The 7139-nt window shown below is 40.1% G+C and overlaps 1 long non-coding RNA gene across 1 annotated transcript; it reads right to left on the bottom strand.

Annotated features, from left to right (window-relative positions):
• Positions 1-125: 125 nt before the first annotated feature.
• On the bottom strand, positions 126-7122 carry LOC127061287 (uncharacterized). Its single transcript, XR_007780775.1, has 4 exons — positions 5978-7122; positions 3523-3593; positions 1727-2403; positions 126-564 (listed from the first exon to the last, which is right to left on the bottom strand). It is a non-coding gene; the product is annotated as an uncharacterized LOC127061287 (long non-coding RNA).
• Between the last annotated feature and the right edge of the window lie 17 nt (positions 7123-7139).

Here is a 7139-nt window from a genome sequence, read left to right as displayed (position 1 = left end):
TGCCATGCCTTTTCATGGCTTTGGCTTTGGCTGAGATTTTTTTGTTTGGTTTTTTTTTTTTTTTTTTAATGTATCCATGCAATGTCCCTCCTATCTTCCCCTCCAAGTTGTGCCTGCCACCTTGGATTTTGTTTTGCTTTTCCAACATCTGTCAGCTTAGTTTTGGCCTCTTTTGGTCCTTTGCACTGCACCTCCTTTCTGCCCAGACCACTTTCTTGTAGTCACCAAATTTCTCATTTTCCATTTTTTTTTTTTCAATTTCATTTCCTTTGATCATATCTCCATTCCAGAATGTTTGTAAGTCCTTCTTATTTGTTTTGGCCTTCAGCGGGAATCAATTTAGCCAAGGGTTGGTGTGAGTGTCCCTGCAGTTGTTTGCATGCCATGCCTTTTCATGGCTTTGGCTTTGGCTGAGATTTTTTGTTTGTTTTTTTTTTTTTAAAGTATCCATGCAATGTCCCTCCTATCTTCCCCTCCAAGTTGTGCCTGCCACCTTGGATTTTGTTTTCCTTTTCCAACATCTGTCAGCTTAGTTTTGGCCTCTTTTGGTCCTTTGCACTGCACCTCCTTTCTGCCCAGACCACTTTCTTGTAGTCACCAAATTTCCCATTTTCCATTTTTTTTTTTTTCCAATTTCATTTCCTTTGAATATATCTCCATTCCAGAATGTTTGTAAGTCCTTCTTATATGTTTTGGCCTTCAGCGGGAATCAATTTTTGCCAAGGGTTGGTGTGAGTGTCCCTGCAGTTGTTTGCATGCCATGCCTTTTCATGGCTTTGACTTTGGCTGAGTTTTTTGTTTGTTTTTTTTTTTTTTAAAGTATCCATGCAATGTCCCTCATATCTTCATCTCCAAGTTTTGCCCGCATCCTTGGATTTTGTTTTCATTTTGCAACACCAGTAAGGTTAATTTTGACCTCCTTTGATCCTTTGCACTGCACCTCCTTTCTGCCCAGACCACTTTCTTATAGTCACCAAATTTCCCATTTTGCTTTTTTTTTTTTTCCAATTTCATTTCCTTTGATCATATCTCCATTCCAGAATGTTTGTAAGTCCTTCTTATTTGTTTTGGCCTTCAGCGAGGATCAATTCTGGCAAGGCTTGGTGTGAGTGTCCCTGCAGTTGTTTGCATGCCATGCCTTTTCAATGCTTTGACTTTGGCTGAGATTTTTTGTTTGTTTTTTTTTTTTTAAAGTATCCATGCAATGTCCCTCCTATCTTCCCCTCCAAGTTGTGCCTGCTACCTTGGATTTTGTTTTGCTTTTGCAACACCTGTCAACTTAGTTTTGGCCTCCTTTGTTCCTTTGCACTGCACCTCCTTTCTGCCCAGACCACTTTCTTGTAGTCACCAAATTTCTCATTTTCCTTTTTTGTTTTTTCAATTTCATTTCTTTTGATCATATCTCCTTTCCAGAGTGTTTGTAAGCCTTCTTGCAGGTCGCAGATTTCGTTTGCCTTCCCGAAGGAATCATTCCTTCGGGAGCAACGAATCTGCGATTTAAGGGATGATGGAGAAGCTTGGTGCAAGTCCCTGCAGTTGTTGGCATGCCATGCCTTTTGTTGGCTTTGACTTTTAGCAAGATTTTTTTTTTTTTTTTTTTTTTTAAGTATCCATGCAATGTCCCTCCTATCTTCCCCTCCAAGTTCTGTCTGCCTCCTTGGATTTTGTTTTGCTTTTCCAACATCTGTCAGCTTAGTTTTGGCCTCTTTTGGTCCTTGCACTGCACCTCCTTTCTGCCCAGACCACTTTCTTGTAGTCACCAAATTTCTCATTTTCCATTTTTTTTTTTTTTCAATTTCATTTCCTTTGATCATATCTCCATTCCAGAATGTTTGTAAGTCCTTCTTATTTGTTTTGGCCTTCAGCGGGGATCAATTTAGCCAAGGCTTGGTGTGAGTGTCCCTGCAGTTGTTTGCATGCCATGCCTTTTCATGGCTTTGGCTTTGGCTGAGATTTTTTGTTTGTTTTTTTTTTTTTAAAGTATCCATGCAATGTCCCTCCTATCTTCCACTCCAAGTTGTGGCTGCAACCTTGGATTATGTTTTGCTTTTCCAACACCTGTCAGCTTAGTTTTGGCCTCTTTTGTTTCCTTGCAGTGCACCTCCTTTCTGCCCAGACCACTTTCTTGTAGTCACCAAATTTCCCATTTTGCTTTTTTTTTTTTTCAATTTCATTTCCTTTGATCATATCTCCATTCCAGAGTGTTTGTAAGTCCTTCTTATATGTTTTGGCCTTCAGCGGGGATCAATTCTGGCAAGGCTTGGTGTGAGTGTCCCTGCAGTTGTTTGCATGCCATGCCTTTTCATGGCTTTGGCTTTGGCTGAGATTTTTTGTTTGTTTTTTTTTTTTTAAAGTATCCATGCAATGTCCCTCCTATCTTCCCCTCCAAGTTGTGCCTGCCACCTTGGATTTTGTTTTGCCTTTTCCAACACCTGTCAGCTTAGTTTTGGCCTCTTTTGGTCCTTTGCACTGCACCTCCTTTCTGCCCAGACCACTTTCTTGTAGTCACAAAATTTCCCATTTTGCTTTTTTTTTTTTTTCAATTTCATTTCCTTTCATCATATCTCCATTCCAGAGTGTTTGTAAGTCCTTCTTATATGTTTTGGCCTTCAGCGGGGATCAATTCTGGCAAGGCTTTGTGTGAGTGTCCCTGCAGTTGTTTGCATGCCATGCCTTTTCATGGCTTTGACTTTGGCTGAGTTTTTTGGTGTTTTTTTTTTTTTTTTAAAGTACCCATGCTTTGTCCTTCATATCTTCATCTCCAAGTTTTGCCCGCATCTATGGATTTTGTTTTCCTTTTGCAACATCTGTCAGCTTAGTTTTGGCCTCTTTTGCTCCTTTGCACTGCACCTCCTTTCTGCCCAGACCACTTTCTTGTAGTCACCAAATTTCCCATTTTTCTATTTTTTTTTTTTCAATTTCATTTCCTTTGATCATATCTCTATTCCAGAATGCTTGTAAGTCCTTCTTATTTGTTTTGGCCTTCAGCGGGGATCAATTCTGGCAAGGCTTGGTGTGAGTGTCCCTGCAGTTGTTTGCATGCCATGCCTTTTCATGGCTTTGGCTTTGGCTGAGATTTTTTGTTTGTTTTTTTTTTTAAAGTATCCATGCAATGTCCCTCCTATCTTCCACTCCAAGTTGTGGCTGCAACCTTGGATTAGGTTTTGCTTTTCCAACACCTGTCAGCTTAGTTTTGGCCTCTTTTGTTTCGTTGCAGTGCACCTCCTTTCTGCCCAGACCACTTTCTTGTAGTCACCAAATTTCATATTTTCTTTTTTTTTTTTCAATTTCATTTCCTTTGATCATATCTCCATTCCAGAATGTTTGTAAGTCCTTCTTATTTGTTTTGGCCTTCAGCGGGGATCAATTCTGGCAAGGCTTGGTGTGAGTGTCCCTGCAGTTGTTTGCATGCCATGCCTTTTCAATGGCTTTGACTTTGGCTGAGATTTTTTGTTTGTTTATTTTTTTTAAAGTATCCATGCAATGTCCCTCCTATCTTCCCCTCCAAGTTGTGCCTGCCACCTTGGATTTTGTTTTCCTTTTCCAACATCTGTCAGCTTAGTTTTGGCCTCTTTTGGTCCTTTGCACTGCACCTCCTTTCTGCCCAGACCACTTTCTTGTAGTCACCAAATTTCCCATTTTTCTTTTTTTTTTTTTTCAATTTCATTTCCTTTGATCATATCTCCATTCCAGAATGTTTGTAAGTCCTTCTTATTTGTTTTGGCCTTCAGCGGGGATCAATTCTGGCAAGGCTTGGTGTGAGTGTCCCTGCAGTTGTTTGCATGCCATGCCTTTTCAATGCTTTGACTTTGGCTGAGTTTTTTTGTTTTTTTTTTTTTTTTTAAAGTATCCATGCTTTGTCCTTCATATCTTCATCTCCAAGTTTTGCCCGCATCTGTGGATTTTGTTTTCATTTTGCAACACCAGTAAGGTTAGTTTTGGCCTCCTTTGGTCCTTTGCACTGCACCTCCTTTCTGCCCAGACCACTTTCTTGTAGTCACCAAATTTCTCAATTTTTCCTTTTTTGGCGGTTTTTGCAATTGCATTTCTTTTGATCATATCTCCTTTCCAGAGTGTTTGTAAGCCTTTCTTTGCAGGGTCGCAAGATTTCGTTTGCCTTCCCGAAAGGAAATTTCATTTCCTTTCGGGAAGGCAAACGAAATCTTGCGATTTTAATGGGGATGAATTGGAGAAGCTTTGGTGCAAGTCCCTGCAGGTGTTGGCATTCCATGCCTTTTGTTGGCTTTGACTTTTACCAAGATTTTGTTTTCTTTTTTTATTTTTTTTATGTATCCATGCAATGTCCCTCCTATCTTCCCCTCCAAGTTCTGTCTGCCTCCTTGGATTTTGTTTTGCTTTTCCAACATCTGTCAGCTTAGTTTTGGCCTCTTTTGCTCCTTTGCACTGCACCTCCTTTCTGCCCAGACCACTTTCTTGCCGTCACCAAATTTCCCATTTTTCTTTTTTTTTTTTTTCCAATTTCATTTCCTTTGATCATATCTCCATTCCAGAATGTTTGTAAGTCCTTCTTATTTGTTTTGGCCTTCAGCGGGGATCAATTCTGGCAAGGCTTGGTGTGAGTGTCCCTGCAGTTGTTTGCATGCCATGCCTTTTCATGGCTTTGTCTTTGGCTGAGATTTTTTTTTGTTTTTTTTTTTTATTAAATATCCATGCAATGTCCTTTCTATCTTCCCCTCCAAGTTGTGCCTGCCACCTTGGATTTTGTTTTGCTTTTGCAACACCTGTCAGCTTAGTTTTGGCCTCTTTTGTTTCCTTGCAGTGCACCTCCTTTCTGCCCAGACCACTTTCTTGTAGTCACCAAATTTCCCATTTTTCTTTTTTTTTTTTTTTCCAATTTCATTTCCTTTGATCATATCTCCATTCCAGAATGTTTGTAAGTCCTTCTTATTTGTTTTGGCCTTCAGCGGGGATCAATTCTGGCAAGGCTTGGTGTGAGTGTCCCTGCAGTTGTTTGCATGCCATGCCTTTTCATGGCTTTGGCTTTGGCTGAGAATTTTTTGTTTGTTTGTTTTTTTTTAAAGTATCCATGCAATGTCCCTCCTATCTTCCCCTCCAAGTTGTGTCTGCCACCTTGGATTTTGTTTTGCTTTTGCAACACCTGTCAGCTTAGTTTTGGCCTCTTTTGCTCCTTTGCACTGCACCTCCTTTCTGCCCAGACCACTTTCTTGTAGTCACCAAATTTCCCATTTTTCTTTTTTTTTTTTTTTCAATTTCATTTCCTTTGATCATATCTCCATTCCAGAATATTTGTGAGTCCTCCTTATTTGTTTTGGCCTTCAGCGGGGATCAATTTAGCCAAGGCTTGGTGTGAGTGTCCCTGCACTAGTTTGCATGCCATGCCTTTTCATGGCTTTGACTTTGGCTGAGTTTTTTGTTGTTTTTTTTTTTTTTTAAAGTACCCGTGCTTTGTCCTTCATATCTTCATCTCCAAGTTTTGCCCGCATCTGTGGATTTTGTTTTCATTTTGCAACACCTGTCAGCTTAGTTTTGGCCTCCTTTGGTCCTTTGCACTGCACCTCCTTTCTGCCCAGACCACTTTCTTGTAGTCACCAAATTTCTCAATTTTTCCTTTTTTGGCGGTTTTTGCAATTGCATTTCTTTTGATCATATCTCCTTTCCAGAGTGTTTGTAAGCCTTTCTTTGCAGGGTCGCAAGATTTCGTTTGCCTTCCCGAAAGGAAATTTCATTTCCTTTCGGGAAGGCAAACGAAATCTTGCGATTTTAATGGGGATGAATTGGAGAAGCTTTGGTGCAAGTCCCTGCAGGTGTTGGCATTCCATGCCTTTTGTTGGCTTTGACTTTGGATGAGATTTTTTTTTCTTTTTTTTTTTTTATGTATCCATGCAATGTCCCTCCTATCTTCCCCTCCAAGTTCTGTCTGCCTCCTTGGATTTTGTTTTGCTTTTCCAACATCTGTCAGCTTAGTTTTGGCCTCTTTTGCTCCTTTGCACTGCACCTCCTTTCTGCCCAGACCACTTTCTTGTAGTCACAAAATTTCCCATTTTTCTTTTTTTTTTTTTTCAATTTCATTTCCTTTGATCATATCTCCATTCCAGAATGTTTGTAAGTCCTTCTTATTTGTTTTGGCCTTCAGCGGGGATCAATTCTGGCAAGGCTTGGTGTGAGTGTCCCTGCAGTTGTTTGCATGCCATGCCTTTTCATGGCTTTGTCTTTGGCTGAGATTTTTTTGTTTGTTTTTTTTTTTTATTAAATATCCATGCAATGTCCTTCCTATCTTCCCCTCCAAGTTGTGCCTGCCACCTTGGATTTTGTTTTGCTTTTCCAACACCTGTCAGCTTAGTTTTGGCCTCTTTTGTTTCCTTGCAGTGCACCTCCTTTCTGCCCAGACCACTCTCTTGTAGTCACCAAATTTCTCATTTTCCATTTTTTTTTTTTCAATTTCATTTCCTTTGATCATATCTCCATTCCAGAATGTTTGTAAGTCCTTCTTATTTGTTTTGGCCTTCAGCGGGGATCAATTCTGGCAAGGCTTGGTGTGAGTGTCCCTGCAGTTGTTTGCATGCCATGCCTTTTCAATGCTTTGACTTTGGCTGAGTTTTTTGTTTTTTTTTTTTTTTTTTAAAGTATCCATGCAATGTCCCTCCTATCTTCCCCTCCAAGTTGTGCCTGCCACCTTGGATTTTGTTTTCCTTTTCCAACATCTGTCAGCTTAGTTTTGGCCTCTTTTGGTCCTTTGCACTGCACCTCCTTTCTGCCCAGACCACTTTCTTGTAGTCACAAAATTTCCCATTTTTCTTTTTTTTTTTTTTCAATTTCATTTCCTTTGATCATATCTCCATTCCAGAATGTTTGTAAGTCCTTCTTATTTGTTTTGGCCTTCAGCGGGGATCAATTCTGGCAAGGCTTGGTGTGAGTGTCCCTGCACTAGTTTGCATGCCATGCCTTTTCAATGCTTTGACTTTGGCTGAGTTTTTTGTTGTTTTTTTTTTTTTTTAAAGTACCCGTGCTTTGTCCTTCATATCTTCATCTCCAAGTTTTGCCCGCATCTGTGGATTTTGTTTTCATTTTGCAACACCTGTCAGCTTAGTTTTGGCCTCCTTTGGTCCTTTGCACTGCACCTCCTTTCTGCCCAGACCACTTTCTTGTAGTCACCAAAT

This window comes from Serinus canaria, unplaced genomic scaffold (assembly GCF_022539315.1).
Source record: "Serinus canaria isolate serCan28SL12 unplaced genomic scaffold, serCan2020 HiC_scaffold_478, whole genome shotgun sequence".
Classification (NCBI taxonomy): Eukaryota; Metazoa; Chordata; class Aves; order Passeriformes; family Fringillidae; genus Serinus; species Serinus canaria.
This window is presented reverse-complemented; position numbering and strand designations above follow the sequence as displayed.